A 14,771-nucleotide genomic window follows, 5' to 3' on the forward strand; every position below is an offset into this window, starting at 1 on the left:
GGCTCGGCCTTATATAGGGCGGGGGGGCCACGGCGCCACCAGCTGCCCCCACACTGCGCGCCGATTGGCCGGCGCCGGCTTTCTGATGCAAATGAGGCGGCAGGCCGGCCCGGCTCGTGCCAGAAGGCCACGTGGGGAGGGGTGCGGGGGATTACAAAGCCTCAAATCTGCTGCCTTTGTCGGGGTGTTACCAGGCAGACTGGAGCCTGCAGATTTCATCTCGCTTTTTTTTTTCTTTTTTTTTTTTTTTTTTTTTGGTAAAATCCTTAAATGGAAGGGAGGGGGGAAACCCCACCTTGTTGGCTAATTTGATGCTGCGATGTGCGCAATCGGCGAATTTAAATAAAGAAACCAACTCGGCGTTCGTTTTGGTTGCTGCCTTTCTGGTTTTTCATTGCCTTTGAAGTCCAAGTGTATTAAAACTGTTGCTTTCAAACCGGAAATTAAGGTAAAAAAACGTGCCATCCTGGTTTTTAGCTGGCAGAAAGCAGCGAGTCAAAGCCCTTTCCAGCTGCCCCCGGGGTGAGGAGTCGATCCCCGCAAAGCCCATTTGATCCCCCGACGGGGACTGCGGCCGCAAGGTCCGCGCAAACTTCTCCCCGCGGCGACCCAGCCCTGCGGGGCGCCGAAGCGAGCGAGCAGATTGCGGCCGGCACACGCGCGGCTCGTTTGCATTTCTATGGAGCGCGCACAATAGCGGAGAGCTGGCGTGTGGCGGCTTGGAGTTGGGACAATCCAGGCTTTCTCTTCATAGCAACACTGTCCACCTGCCGCTGGGTTGGGCCGGCTAGAGCCCCGCCGGCTTGTGGGGGTCACCGGGCTGCTCCGGCGCGGGGATCCGGGGCGCGTGCTGCGTCTCTACCGCCTCCCTGCGATTCCCGGCTACCCCGTGCGCGCGCCGCCAGCCCCGCTGCGCTCTGCGGGGACACTGCAACGTAATTGCCCTCGACCGGGTCATTGCACGCGTGCGCTCGTGCGGCCGCTCAGCCCCGCGGCTCTGGGGGTCCGCGAACCTCGCACGGTCGGAGGCCGCCCAGCCCGTGGGGGTGCAGGCCCCAAAGGGCTTTCCAGAACGGGGCTCAGGAATCCCTTTCCCGGGGCGCCATCTACTGGCCGGACAGAAAGATCGCGACCCCCCTCGACCTTGCCTCGCCCTCTCCGGGTTTGGAGAGGGTCCTGGCAGGAAATCGAGAGGAAGGCCTGCACAGCCGAGGGCCCTGGGTTACCCCGGGGTGGGATGCGGAAGGAGACGCCCACCCTGGTATTGGTGGAATAAGAACCCTCTGTTTCTAATATTATTTTGAATTGTTTCTAGTAATCTAAAAATATATCTATAGGAAGCTTGTTTCCAGTAGTAGAAAAATATAACTGCAAGATATCTTGAGAAACTAACAGAAAGTGCTGTTCTTTGAGCGTGTTTTACCTACAGCCAGCGCTTTCGTATGCTTTAGGGCTAAACTTTTGGTGCTTACGTGTTTCTGCGCAGCCTTGAAGCGTGCGCAGGGCTTACACTTTTTACCTTCTCTCATTTTTCAAGGTGGGGCCTGGAACACGGCCCAGAAACAGGGCCGGGGGAGTCCCAGGACCCACGCGTGCTCCGCCTATCTCGCCCCTCCTTAGAAAGACTGGCGTTGGAAAATGAATCCAGAGGCTTTGGTTTTTAGTGCTGATCACTTACCTTTTTTTTTTTTTTAATTCAGACTCTCTTCCAGGGGTTCGTGGATATACAGTGTACTTCTGAAACTTCCTAAGGGAAGTTTTTATTCTCCTGAATTTGGAGGAGGCTGTGCGCCTTTGTGGGCAGGGCAAGTGCCAAGGGCAGCAGCTGGCGGTCCTGCGCCCCCTGGTGGCTGGATAGCAGAGCGCCACAAGAGCGGGCCACTTCTCCAGGTACCCAACCTTCCAGAATCTAGGAAGCCAGTGTTTGCTAATTCGCCATCTCTGAAATAGGGAGGTGTCTTACTATAGTGCTGGGCCAGGCACCATTGTGCCACGTTTCTGTGCCAGCGTTTTCCTCCCTCCCTCCCTTCCTTCCTTCTTTTCTGTCTTGGTGGTGTATGAAATGATGGTGTGCCTTGATTTGGTAAACTATGTTCATTTTTAAGTGGATGAAACTGAGGTCTTGTTTTAATAATAAAAAAAAAAAGATAGTAAGCATTTCTTAAGGTATATTAGTTCCAAGTTCCCAAGAAAATTTTTGGAAGTAAGACTGGCATTCTAACATTCCCCTCCCCAACTTGTAGTAACACTGGAAATCTCCCCCACATCAAGACCAGGGAAAACAGGAGGCAAGCCTGAAACTCCTCACCCCTTGCTCACAGAGGAGGGCCACTGGACAGGTGGGGGCAGGAGAGCATCTCCCACCCTCTCTGGGCCAGCCTGATGAGGTGATTGGCAGTCCCCTGGGGTAATGCTGCTTTGCTCACATTTTCAGGGTATGTGTCAGGAAAGCCACCTTTCTGTCATAGGATATGGGCACCTGAGTTTCTGAGGTCCTTTAAAGTGGCCCCCAAGCCCCTTCTCAATTAGGAGAGAAATATTTTATCTGGAGGCCAAGTTCACCTCCCACCAGACCCATTACCACCTGCAGTTCAGACAATTGAGGACGCTGCTGGTGACAGCTCCTGTGTCCCGTTTGCTGGTCAAGCTATCAGATGAGCAGGGTGTGGACAAGGCCCCCCCACCACGGCCTACCTTAGGGAGAAGAAGCTAGATGGTGGCAGATGCTCGCTCACCGCAGCTCTGGGGCCGTCTTCTCCCAAACTGCATTGGGGAAGCAGCTCAGCCCGTTCTGAGCCTCGGGTCATGGAAGGCTGTGCTATCGCCCTCCAAACTTCCTGAATCTGCGCCCCTAAACCTTCCCCGGACCCCCCAAAATGCTGATATGTTACTTTATTCAAAGGAACTCTTCCAAGATGCTGGACTTTAAAACCCTTTGGAAATATTTACAGTGTATCGGTTCTTATTCACAAATCATTCCAGGTGCACTTCTCAGTCGTTGTCACAGCCTGACGGAGAGACGTGGTTCATCTGGACGTGGCAATAAGTGGATGTCAAGGAAGCAATAAACTTTATGAGCTATTTCCTGTTAGAATTTCCCTAAACTGTTTACTGTTGGATAATGCCCACACACTGTCATCACATGGCCAGTCCATCCCCTTCTGCCACCAAACACTGCACCAGCATCCGGCCGCCACCCCACCGCAGGCCACACAGCCCAAGCAGGCCTCACGTGGCCCCAGTGCCGACTCTGCGGTGTCTTAGGAACAGTTGAATTCACTGCCCCATCTCCAAACCATCAGCTTGCACATCAAAATCTGGATTTCCGCTCCTCTTGGAAAATGGGGAGATTTGCACACCACCACGCCCTACCCCCGTGCCTGCACTTCCCCCACGGTGACCGTCTGCTGGAAGGGCAGCTCTGGGCAGTTTGAGGCAGCCCCCACTGCCCCCTAGTACCACCCACCTTCATATGACCTGCCAGGCCCTGGAGGGATTTGCATTTGCAACTTCTGAAAAGAAGCAGGAAGCCTGCAACACAACACAGAGAAGCCCGATTCCTAGAGAGGAAGTCGCATGGGCTAAGGAACCATCATCTGTGTCTCTCCCTGTGCAGGGCTGGCGCTCTTGCCAAGGCAGCAGCAACCTGGAGGGGTCCCGCGCTTGGCTCCTCGCCAATGCCTCCCAGCCTCGTTTTTACTACTACGTCCCGTGTGAGCCCTTCCTGGGGCAGGCAGGGCCTCCTGTGTTTCAGTAAGTGTTGGTTTTTCCCCAAAACTCCTAGACAGTGAAGTGGGGCCCCACGAGTCGGTGATGGGTGTATCGGCCCATGTATCGGCCCCAGTTCAGCGATACATGAACTCAGGAGAAACCACGGTTCCTGAAACCCAGCAGCGGCGTGTGCAATGCGCGCCCGTCTAAGGCGCACAAGCACCTGCATCCACCAGGCCCTTGAGACTGCGCACAGAGGAGCAGCCGTCCCGCTGCGCCCCACCCTGCCCCCAGCCGGGGAGAAATGAGGAGCCGGTGGCCGGGGGAGGGCTCGGATGACAGCTGAGACAGGAAACAGGAAACGCTGAGAAAGGGAAATCCCACTAGCAGCCCCGGACGTGTGGGGTCAGTGCGCCGCAGGCAGGCCACTTTCCAGCAGGGGCCTTTATTCCTGGGTGAGCAGCTGACAGCCTCAGCTCGGGGAAATCCGAGAGACGGATGGGGGCGCGCGTGGGGCGTGCTTTGGGTTCCCTCTCCATCAATGGTCTGAAATGATTTGCAACGCGTTTCACAGCTGTGGAGGAGTGACAAATGCCACACCGACCTCCGTGAGGCGCCAGGAGCTGTCACTGCAGCCGAAAACCACTGTGCGCGCTGGTCCCGGCATTTACCCTGGAACCAAGCCTGGTGAGCCTCGGTTTCCCCACCCAGGAAGCGGAGATGCTTTCCTTTTTCCCACACTGACTCATAAGGATTTTCTAAAGATCGCAACAGCCACCGCTGGGGTGCACGGGTGGGTTTTGGTAGGCGGGCAGCATTCTAAAAGACTTACAGATTTGGGGCTGACTTGATTGTTTGGGTAGGGGAAAGCTGTGTTCCCCACAATGTCCCAGGCTCATTAGAAATGTCACATCGGCCCCGTTGGTGTCCCCCCACCACCCATCTGACCCCTGCAGGTGTCTGGGTTTGGGATAAACTTGCTTTCCTAACAGCATAGGTAAGCTGAGTTACTGTGGCTGCTTTTCTGAAAATATTAGCATAATGCCCTTCTCAGTATCCAGGATCCTAGAGTACAAGCACTGCTGGATTTCCAAACCAGAAACCTCTCTTTATGGAAGATAACTTAAAGTAAGTGTACTAATAGGCCCCCCAAAAAGGCATGGTGATACTAGAGTGAGTAGAGCCTGGCTCAAAACTGGTTTCTGGTATTCACTAGTTTTCACCTCGAGGAAAAAGTTAGGTCTGAGTTAAGGTTAAAAAAAGTTCATGCCTCTCAATCCATTAAATTCACTTTTTATTGATCGCTTCTAAAAAAAAAAGTGCACTAAAAATATATAAAGCAATAAAACACTTACTGCAACATTTCTTCTAAAAGTGAAAAATGAGAAAACAAAATAGAGGACTGGGATAGCCAGAAAGCAAACATTATGCAAACACTATTTTTTTTTTTAAGTTTTAAAGAGTATTTCATGACACAATAAAACATCATGGTTTAATGTGAATGTGCAGGATACAAAATTGTGTGGTTCTAATTTTGTAAAAGCACTTCATATACATGAATATAACCATGTAAAGTTCCAAAATAGAAACGATGGCTACATCTTGAAGTGGTGAGATTGTAGATGATTTTTTAAATTTTCTTCATTGTATTTTTCTGCAATTCTTTTTTTTTTTATTCTTTTATTAAAGCAGGTGTAGGTTTACAGAAAAATCATGTAGAAAGCACAGGGTTCCCATATAACCCCCATGTACACAATTTTCCCTCTTAGTGTCATATCTTTGCTACAATTAATGAGCCAACATTATTAAAATTTTATTATTGGGAAGTGGATGTGGCTCAAGTGATAGAGCTTCCACCTACCATATGGGAGGATCCGGGCTTGATCCCTGGGGCCTCCTGGTGAAAAAGAAGAAGAGAAAGTGTGTCTGCGCAGCAAGTCAGTGCCCACATGGTGAGCCAGTGCCCACGTGGTGAGCTGAGTGCCCACACAGCGAGAGTATCCACACACTGAGCCAGTGCATGTGCAAGTGAGTCACACAGCAAAATGATGATGGAACAAGAGAGTCGAAGGGGAGCATCAAGGTAAAGCGCAGCAGAGACCAGGAACTGAGGTGGCACAATTGACGGGGAACCTCTCTCCACATCAGAGGTCCCTAGGATAAAATCCCAGTGAGTCCTAGAGAAGAAAAGATGAGAAAGAAAGACCAAAAAAAGAGAAATAAATATAGAAGAACACACAGAATGGATACAGACAGCAAAAAACAGCAGGGCAGGGGGACAGGGGAGGGGAAGGGGGAATAAAATAAATACATTTTATTATTAACAGAGTCCACAGATTACATTAGGGTTCACTGTTTGTGTTATCCACTTCTGTGTGTGTGTGTGTTTCTTTAATTTTTATTCTGGTAACATACATACAACCTAAAATGTCCCGCTTTCACCATTTCCAAGTACACAGCTCAGTGGCGTTAATTACATTCGCAGCGTTGGGCTGCGATCACAAAACTTTTCCAGGGTGCAGTTTGGTTTTAGGTGACAGCAACGAACACCCTCCAGGAGTGATACCCTCAGCTTGGGACCCCGTCCACCACCCCGACCCTGGTCTGAGATGCCTTGCCTGCTGATTTTTGACCATATGGTGACAGACTGAGGGCCCCGACATCTGCGGGTTTTGCTTCTGGGAGGGAGGCCGGAGGGAGGCCTCTGGTGGCCGAGCTGCTGGTCCTGCGGCTGGCCTCCGCTCCCCTCCGCACCGCAGAGTGGAATCGCTCGCCGTCGCTCCTGCCCCGAGGTCCGTTGTGGAGTAACGAGGGTGAAGCCCCAGGGGATGTGCTGGAGGCACAGGAGCGGGGCCAGGCAGGGCCCCCACAGCCCCCCTGGGAACGCGCAGCCCAGGAGGGGCTGGGGAAATGGGCTCGGCTCGTGGGAGCAAGCCGTGAAGAGTGAGCTGATCTTTTGCTCCCTTTTTAGTGGAAATGCCTATTTCCCATAAACGAATGGCAGCCGTGTGCGATAGAAATTGTTCCCACAGTCTACACAAGGCATCAGGAATTCTGAGAATCCAAAATCTTTGAATATACTCCACCTGTTTTCCGAGACTCTTGTAGGTACAACTCAGCGCTGTAGCAGAAACTTTTCACCTGGTAAGCTATCGCCCGCCCCACTCCCTGGCCCTGGAAACCTATAAACTATCTGTCTCTGTGAAGTTTGCTGCTTCTAGGTATTTCACAAAAGTGAGACCAGACTGTATTTGTCCTTTTGTGTCTGGCTTATTTCACCCAACGTGACATATTCAGGGTTCATTCATGTTGTCGCATGTATCAGACTTTGTTCCTTTGTATGCAGAATTTTATTCCATTGTGTATGTATCACAATGTACTGATATCTTCATCGTAGATGGACACTTGGGTTGCTTCCACCTTTTAGCTATTGTGAATCATTTTACTATAATCATTGGTGTAAAAATACCTGTTCAAATCCCTGCTTTCAATTCTTTTGGGAGACATACCAAAAAATGGGGTTGCTGAACTATGTGGTAATTTGATGTTCAACTTTCTGGGAAGCAGTCAAACTGATTTCCACAGTGGATCCATTTTATAATGCTACCCGCAAGGAATTTCTCCACATCCTGGTCAACTCTTATTATATTTTCCCTTTAAAAAAATTATAATAAGCATTCTAATGAGTGTGAAATGCTGTCTCATTGTGATTCTGATGCGCATTTTCCTGGTAACCAGTGCCACTGAGCATCTTTTCCTGTGCTTATTGGTCATTGGTTTATCTTCTTTAGAGAATTGTCCTTTCAAGTCCTTTGCCCATTTTTTAATTGAGTTGTTTTTTGGTTGTTGAATGGTAGCAGTAATTTATATATTCTGGGTGTTAAACCCTTATCAGACATATGGTTAGCAATTATTTTCTCCCATTCTGTGAGTTGTCTTTTCACTTTCTTAGTAGTGTCCTTTGACATATGCTATTATTTTATTTACCAGACTTTTGTAGGGCTTGCAAGATACTAAACACTATTGCAAGCACTTTTAAAAAGTCATTTACTCTTCCTAAACACGTATTATCACTATTTTATAGACGGGGAAACTTGGGCACAGAGAGGTAAAGCAACTGGCCTGAGGTCACACAGCCAGGAGACACCAACACTGGGATTTGAACCCAGATGGGTTTAGTTCCTGCTCATAATTAAGAGGGAAGAGATGAAAGTCCTCATAAAACCTTTTCCAGAGCCTTTAGAGCAGACAATTAGTCCATGAGGAATAAATAGGGAGATCATTTAAGTCCAGAGAAGATTAAATATATGTATATCGGTCCTCCTTACTTGCGCCTGCCCTGAGGATGCCTCCCAGATAGCACGTTTGCAGGGTGACATCTTGTGGTCAAAGAGAATACCGCTCCCAGCTCTAGAAAAGTAGCTCCACCTAAAGCCTGGTGGCTCCCAGTCCGGGCCCTTCAGCGCGTTCCTGGCCCGTGAGCTCTCTTGGTAGACGGGTGGTACCAAGCAGGATCCCGCCCTGTGCGTCTCAGTTTCCAGGCGGCAACGACAAACAGCACACAGCGATCGGCTTGAACCACACACACGTATTGTCTCCTGTTTTCAGAAGCCAGAAACTCCCAATGCAGGTGCCGCAGGGCTGTGCCCTCCTGGTGCTGGCTGCCGGCCTTGGGGCTGCTCAGCCCGAGCTCCTCCTGTCACACGGTGAAGCCCCCAACTTCCTCTCTTCCATGGGTGGTCTCTCTCCAAGGCCTCCAGCAATCAGGACTACGATTAAGAGCTTGTGTTTGGGGAAGTGGACTTGGCCCAGTGGTGAGGGCATCCGTCTACCACATGGGAGGTCCGTGGTTCAAACCCCGGGCCTCCTTGACCCGTGTGGAGTTGGCCCATGCGCAGTGCTGATGCGCACAAGGAGTGCCGTGCCACACAGGGGTGTCCCCCGCGTAGGGGAGCCCCACGCGCAAGGAGTGCGCGCCGTAAGGAGAGCCGCCCAGCGCGAAGGAAAGTGCAGCCTGCCCAGGAATGGCGCCGCACACACGGAGAGCTGAAACAAGATGATGCAACAAAAAGAAACACAGATTCCCGTGCTGCTGACAACAGAAGCAGACAAAGAAGAACACGCAGCAAATGGACACAAGAACAGACAATGGGGGTGAGGGGAGAAATAAATAAAATAAATAAATAAATAAATCTTAAAAAAAAAAAAGAGCTTGTGTTTGTTGGGTATGTACAGCCTCCCGCAGGACCCTCCTTTTCTCATTGACGGCACCTCCGCGAGCCTCAGGTTGGAAGGATAAAAAGAGAGAATGCGCCTCCAGGGCTTGCCCTTTCGTGAGATGAACGGCGGTGTCCACCAGCAAGAACCAGCAGGCACGGGCACTCACGGGCCAGCTGAAGTACTCAAGCCCACCGTCTAACGTCGTATCCTCTCCGTGCCACGGATGGGAAAACTGAGTCTCAGGAGGGCTGAGGAGGTGACGCAGCCAGTGGTGGGGCTGGGCCTTGGGCCAGCGTCTGCCAGGTCTCCAGGTGGTGTCCATCCCACCACGCCGAGGGAGGACCTTGGCTACAGCCCAACAGCTTCCTTGTGACCTGGACCCAGCACAGCTCAATCACGCTTGCCAGGACTCCGGGCACCCTGAACACTCTGCTTTCGTGACAACGTTAGAAAGGCTCTGAACCACCCCCATCAGCCGCACGGTGGGAGCATGTGGGCACGTTTTCCTTATTTGCAAGCTCATAGGCAATGTCCAGTTTGGAAGGGACCTAGAAGGCAAGTTCTTCCAAGATGCTGCCCAATTTTGCAACCCCTTTGTTTTAGTCTGCTAGGCTGCCAAAATGCAATATACCAGAAATGGACTGGCGTTTACAAAGGGGATTTATTAATTTGCAAGCTCACTGTTCGGAAGCTGTGAAAGTGTCCAAATGAAGGTATCATCAAGGCGATGCTGTCTCCCCAAAGACCGGCTGCCGGTGATGCTGGGCTCCTCTGTCCCTCACACGGCAAGGCACACAGCAGCGTCTGCTGCTTTCTCCCCGCTCCTCCGGGTTTCGTTACTTTCAGCTTCTGGCTTCCAGGGCTTTCTCTCTGCTTCTTCGTGTTTTTTTTCTGTATTCATCCCACTTATCAAAGACCTCGTAAGAGATTAAGACCCACCCGGGCCACTCCCTAACTGAACTAGCCTAATCAAAAGGTCCCTCCTACAGTAGGGTAGCACCCACAGGAATGGGTTAATTTAAGGACATAGTTTTCTGGGGCCCTCCAGCTTGAAGCCCTGGCACCCTGCCACAAGGCGCTTGGATGAACAGCACCCCTCCAGTTTCAAGACACCCGTCCCAGAGCAGGTTAGGTCGAGATGCCGACGCGCCCCAGGTCCCAGCCAACCTCTGCCCATTGTGGGAGTCTCAGCTGCTCGCACCGGTTCCAGCTCTTTGATCTCCAAGGACGGAGCTACGCCTGGAGGCTGGTGCTCCACGGACCTTTGCTGCTCCACGTGAGCTCCCGTGGGGAGCTTGTTAGAGAGGCGGAACCTCAGGCCCCGCCCGGCCTCACTGAATCAGAATCTGTATTTTAACAATATTCCAGGGTGATCCACGAGTGCGGGAGAGTGTGCCAGGCCCTGCTGGAGAGCCCTGAACTGAGGAAGACCAGACGTCAGCCAGGCAGAGAGGGGGGCGTGGGAGGCCCAAGGCAGGGGTCCCGCTTACCACGCGTGCCCGATGACGGGCACGCCATGGGGAGGGGCCCCGAGTAAGACACAGGAACGGGGAGCACAGCAGGGCGCGGAGAGGTCCAGCAGGCCTACCTGGGTGGTCGGTGGAGGTACAGGGACAAGCAGCACGCTAGGAGCAATGCGGAATATCCCAGAATCAAATGGGTTTGGGACATGGTGGGGCACCCAGAGGAAGCCACCAAGGACAATGGGAAGTGTGGGAAATCTGAACTGGACATAGAGCCTCGAGAGTCACCAAGGGCATGGCCATTGGCCGAATTACCTCTGAATTCAAGGTAAGGGGAGGCCGCAGGCTGCGTCTTCCTTTATTCCACAGAAATAAGATTTTAACTTTTCCCAGGGGCTCCCATCTAGAGATGGCCCTCTCCAATCTCCCTTGTCGCTGGACGTGGCCCCGTGACAAAACTTCTCTCTGCTGCTGAGGCACTGGCCGGCTCCACCCAGCATATGGGAGGAGGGGAGCCCCAAGAAGGAAAGGTCGTGGGTCCCCGATGACGGTGTGGGGCTGCGTCTCCTTGCTAGACCATGCATTCGAGCTCGGAGGACCAGAGACGGTCTCCTCTCTTATTCGCGCCGCTGCATTTGGAGGTCTTTTTTTAATTTTTAATTTTGACATCATTTCAGACTGATAGAAAAGTTGCAGAACAAAGTAATGATTTGTACCCTTCACCCAGATTTCCCACGTTTGTCTCATCCTTCTCTCTCTTGCCCTCTCTCATATATATATTTCTAAACCATGAGAGAGTAAGCTACAGACGTGATGCTTCTTTACCACTTTCAACTTCAATGTGTATTTCCAAAGAACAAAGATATTCTCCTAAGTAGCCATAATAATTGAAATCAGGAAATTAACATTGAGGTGATGCATTATCTAATCTATGGACTCATTGGGATTTTCATCAATTGTCCCAATAACATTTTATAGCAACAGCGAATTCTGGATCATGCATTGCACTTGGCTGTCATATCCTTTAGTCTCTTTTAATCTGAGACTATTTGTAAGTCTTTTAATGTTACCTTGACATTATATATGACATTGAATTTTTTACGAGTTCAGGCCACTGATGTTGTAGAATAGTGCTCAAAATGACTCTATTTGATGGTTACTCCTGATTAGATTCGGGCGATACATTTGGGGCAGGACCAGCACGGCAGTGGTGTTACATTCTGCTGAGTGCATGACATCAGGAGGCACGTGTATTTATATGTCCTGTTAGTCTTGATTGTCCCATATGGGTGATATTAACTTTGATCATTTGGTTAAAGTGGCGTCTGCCCAGTTTCTCTAACACAAAGTTACTAGTTTACCCTTTGTTATCAAGTGTTTTGCCGGACATGGCAGGATTCACTTACAGCAATTTACCTGTGCCGTAACTAATACAAATGCTGAGTTTCCACCGAAGAAAATTCAGCAATAAATCCAAGCTCTTTCACTTAATGAGGGTTATCAGGTAAATATGTTCACTTCTCTCCCTTACAGGGAATCCTTTCCTAGTTCCCCTTGGTCCCGATTAACCTTTCACAGCAGCCTAGGAGGTAACCAGAAGGGTATATTTCAATTTGCCCTGAAAAGGCTATAGCCAGAAATATATTGTTTTTGGCTGAGAGGTACTGGACGTCTCTCCATCGCTAGGATGCTTGCAGCTTCCACGGAGAGGTGGCCCATCTTGTGGCTGAGAAGCCCTGTCCCACACAGCCATCCCTCTTCCTCTCAGGCTAGAGTCTCTTCCGAGTCACTGCTCTTCCCGCACAAAGCATTTAACAAGCACCTCCCTCCCCAGCCATCCTGCCTGAGGGGCCTTGTGAGGAATTGGATCTGTCCCCCACGTAAGACCTGTTCAAGCCTACGCCCCAGCCCTGGGGGCATGAACCCACCTGTAGGTTACTACTAGCTAAGGTGTGGACTCATGTGTGATTAGGCTCTCCAGCGAGCCCCGTGAGAGGGGCCAAACTGAGTCAGGCACATCTTATCAATCTGCTGGAGTCCTTGAGAGGTGGCGTCAACTCAGGTGCAGGCTGTAAGAAGAGGCAGAGGAGGCCAGAGGGTGAGGCGGATGGCCCTGCGACAGCGGCAGAGGTGCAAAGCAAGGACACCCCAGGACTGTGGTGAGCCAGCGCTAGAACGCCCCAGACTCCAGGAGAAAGCGTGGTGTTCCAAGACTTGGAGATTGGACTTCTGGCCTCCAAAGCCATGAGGCTTCCCACTGTTGAAGCCAACTCACATGTGATATTTGTTATAGCAGCCCTGGCAAACTGAGACAAGACTCAAGTCCAAAGTATGGAGGAAGGAACTCACAGACTGGCTCCTGGCTCTTTCCAAGAGAGAGGTCAAAATGAGGCAAGGATCATCTGGTGGAATGGACCCCAAACTCCCACACTGTCACCTAGCCCAGGCATTTTCCCAGGGGCCATGGCCTCCCGTCTGCCCAGCTCCAAGCCCTCTCTGCTGCCCCCAAACTCACCGTGCGTTAGATGCGTATCCTACCCTGCCCTGAAAGGTCTCTTCCACTCCCACCCCTAAGAAAGGCCTTTGAGCCCAGGGCTCCCTTGCCCCTCCTTCTCCTGCACAGGGAGGGCCTCCACGCCAGGGCGCCGGGGTTGGACGTCACTTCCCTCCCACAACCCAAGTTCGGGCCCCCGTCCAAGGCAGGCACCCACAAGAAAGGGGGTTGGATGACAAGTCAAATATCTGCTTCATTTCAGGGGTGAGGAGAGTCCCTCCCACAAAAAAGACAGATTCCTGTTCCACCAGCACTGGGATAACTGGGGAAATGACATCGGTCCAACCTAGGAACAAAGGAGTCCAAGAGACCACAGGGGTGAAGGGAGCACTTGAGGACGGGGAAGGTAACAAGGGGGCAGTGACTGCTGGGTGACGGAAAGATGGACCCACCCGGCACCCACACAGCGCCAGGCACTCAAGAGGTGCCAGCGAGATTCTAAAGAAGCCAATGGATAGACAGAATGAGGGACAGAAAGGGAAGTGTCTTAGCTTGCCGGGCTGCTACGACAAATACCGCACGATGGGTTGGCTTGTGTGCCAGGGATTTATGAGGCTCGTGTCCCACACGGAGGCCTTGGCAGGGCTGCGCTCTCCTGGAGTCGGCAGCGTTTGGCTACGTCCGTCACGGGGCAATCTCGCTCTCTCCGTGGCTGTGCTCTGATGTACACCGCCTTCGGCTTCTACATCCACATCCAATTTCCTCTGCTTCCAAGACTCCAACGGTGCTGGGGGAAGACCCCTCCTTCAGTGTGGCCACACCTTAACTAACAACAGAGTCTTCAAAGGTCTTCTTCACAATTGGGGCTAGACTTTTGAACATGCCATTGGTGGGAGGCATGATTCAATTCCCAGTGGAAGGAGACAGAATATTCTCCCCAATATCTGATCATCAACATGCAAGCTGACCGAATTTTTTCCCCAGCCTTTCACAGAAAATGTACACCATGACGTCTCCCTTACAATAAATACAGGGTGAAGCTCAGAGACATACTCGCCTTGAGTGAACAATATTCATCCTTTTGCACCTGGTACCAAAACGGGATCTGTTGGGGTTAGGGCTTATCAGTTCAGGCCCAATATTATTAGGGCAATTTGCTCAGTGACTCGTCCTTTCACAGGCACTGCCAGCCAGGGGCCAAGTGCCGAAATGCATTTAGACTGGACCAGGAGCCTCTTCTGAACATTCCGTAGATTGAGGTCACTTTACCCCAGGAATCCTTGCGCTGTAAACTGAAATTCTCATCCAGCCCTTTACACAGGTCCCTTTCCTAACAGATGCACATATTTCCACAAGATGCCTGAGACTTGTCATGTCACCAATCAAGACATCCAGTGGGGAGGGACGAGGTGGCCTCCGGTAGCAAACCCAGGGGAACCTGTCAGAGCCAACGCCTCGAGGGAAGGCTCTCTACCGCCGGCACTGTGAACAGCGAATGGCCTCCTCATGGACAGCCCTCCCCAGCGGGCCCCTCCCGGGGACTGACCAGCCAACGAGACCACAGGACCCCCGCTGGCAGTGATTTCCTGTGTGTGGCCACCATTTAGTTCTTCCAACGCAAAACCTGTCAGCACCGCAAGAGAACGTCATCATGTCCCCCCTTTGGGGCACAGTGACCGCCTCTCAGGGAGGTAGCCGCCATTCTGTGCTTTATGTCACAAGGGCTGAGCAATTTATCCCCGGCCGTTGTCCTCCAGACTGCAGGCACAACTGGGAACCACAGAAGCCCTGGGGAGTCTACGGGCTTGCTGAGGGTCCAGGTGCTTGCTGAGAGCAAGCCCGCAGAGAAGATTAGAATCTGCTGGAGAACAGGCTCTGCGTGG

Source organism: Dasypus novemcinctus, chromosome 8, assembly GCF_030445035.2.
Source record: "Dasypus novemcinctus isolate mDasNov1 chromosome 8, mDasNov1.1.hap2, whole genome shotgun sequence".
Taxonomy (NCBI): Eukaryota; Metazoa; Chordata; class Mammalia; order Cingulata; family Dasypodidae; genus Dasypus; species Dasypus novemcinctus.